This window comes from Staurois parvus, unplaced genomic scaffold (assembly GCF_062004578.1).
Source record: "Staurois parvus isolate SC_StPar_1 unplaced genomic scaffold, SC_StPar_1.0 ptg000165l, whole genome shotgun sequence".
NCBI lineage: Eukaryota > Metazoa > Chordata > Amphibia > Anura > Ranidae > Staurois > Staurois parvus.
The window spans coordinates 12,758,943-12,760,830 of record NW_028317961.1 but is presented as its reverse complement, the minus strand read 5'-3'; the positions used below and the strand labels follow the sequence as shown (position 1 = coordinate 12,760,830).

At 39.4% G+C, this 1,888-nt stretch overlaps 1 pseudogene; it reads left to right on the top strand.

The window, feature by feature from the left end:
- The first annotated feature begins 492 nt into the window (after window positions 1-492).
- Window positions 493-1,459, top strand: LOC149462895 (protein disulfide-isomerase pseudogene; annotated as a pseudogene).
- Window positions 1,460-1,888: the final 429 nt, after the last annotated feature.

Below are 1,888 nucleotides of genomic sequence, written 5' to 3'. Positions count from 1 at the left end.
GGAAAAGCACTGGTGCAAATCCAACCCTAGTGTCAACATGCAAAGATCTGAGCAGAGAAACACTAGTAGCTAATTTACATTAGTTACAAAGAAACAAGTACAAATGAACAAAGTACTTCATTCATTTTTATTTCACATGCACAAATTTGATGTATTTAACCACATGCTCAAAGCAAAGTCATAATCATCAGGTGACTCTTTCTTAAAGTGATAATAAAGGCTTATGTTAAAAAAAAACTAAACAAAAAACAAACATGTTATACTTACCTGCCCTGGGAAAGGATCGCACAGAGCAGCTCCAATCCTCCTCTTCTTGGTTCCCCCGCCGGTGCTCTGGGCTCCGCTTGACAATGGCTCCCGCTGCGGTCTCTGAGCCAATGAGGAGGCAGAGAGCCAGGACATCGATGGATCAGGATCTGGCTTAGGTAAGTAATAGGGTGGTTGTCGGGGGAGGGGGCTGCATACTGAAGGTTTTTTACCTTCTTTTTATGCATGAAGGTAAAAAACCTTCATATAAAGGTAAAGAAAACCTTCAGGCTTTACAACCACTTTAAAGATTTAGAATCTGAGTCAGCAAAGGCTTTGTGTAGGCTGCAAAGGCATTCAGATTGGTACAATTTTCAATGACTTTGCCTTCTCCAAATAATACATTGAAAAATACAGCATTGTTCTTTCCAGAAATTCGAAGGGGAAACAGCAAAGGAAGAAGTGCTGAACTTTTGTCAGAACTAATCAGTTGCCTTGGCCATTGAATTCACTGAGCAGTCAACACCAAAGAGCTTCAGTGGGGAAATAAGATACATTCTTTCACTGATGCCAAAAAAGTGCCTCTGACTACCAGGATAGCTTTAAGAAAGCAGCCTTAAGCTTCAAGGGAAGGATTCTGTACATCTTCACTGTTGATGAAAGTGATCAACTAGCATATCTTAAAGAATGAAGAATGCCCAGCTGTCAAAATGATTACCTTTGAGAAAGAAATGACCATATACAAGCCAGAAAGTGATGATATGTCTGCTAAGAAGATTAAGGAGTTCTGTCACAGTTTCCTGGAGAGCAAAGTGAAAACCCACTTGATGATCAAGGATGTGACTGATGACTGGGACAAGAACTCAGTTAAAGAACTTTGTGGCAGTACCATTTGATGAGGTGAAAACATGTCTGAGGAGTTCTATTTGTAGTCACTGCAGGAAGCTGGGACCAACTGGGGAAATGTATATCAAGATTCAGCAAATGAAATTAAAGCTGTGAAAAGCCATAGCTTTTCCACTTTGAAATTCTTCTCAGCCTTACCACAAAAATGTGGTTGATTGTAATTGAGAGCAAACAGTAAACAACTTTAACAAGTTCTTGGAAAGTAGAGGCCAGAATGGAGAAACTGATAAGGATTTGAAGGACTTGGAAGAGGCCTGAAAAGGAAGATGAATCTGATGACCAGCACCGAAAATATTATAAAAGATAAAGATCAAACTGCAGCAGCTAGGACACTCTAAGAGTGGAGGGGAAGAATGATGTCTGGGAATATTTTGCATTGTTGGAATCCTAAAAGGTAAACAGGGAAAACAACATTTTTTATTTTGGTTAAGGGGAACTTTTTTTTTTCTTTGTTTTATGGCTGTCAGTCCATTTTTCACTGTGATGCATTTTTTATTACACTTTCTTTTATCTTCCCTGATGTCTAATTTGGCACTTGCCGCCATTTTTTTGTGTTGTGATGTCCTGCCTTTTGTTTTATAAGTGTAAATGACATACACTACAAGCACATCAACTTTAATGGCATCCCAGTCTTAGTCCGTAGAGTTCAATGTTGAGTTGTCCCATCCTTTGCAGCTATAACAGCTTCAACTCTTCTGGGAAGGCTGTCCACAAGGTTTAAGAGTGTTTCTATGGG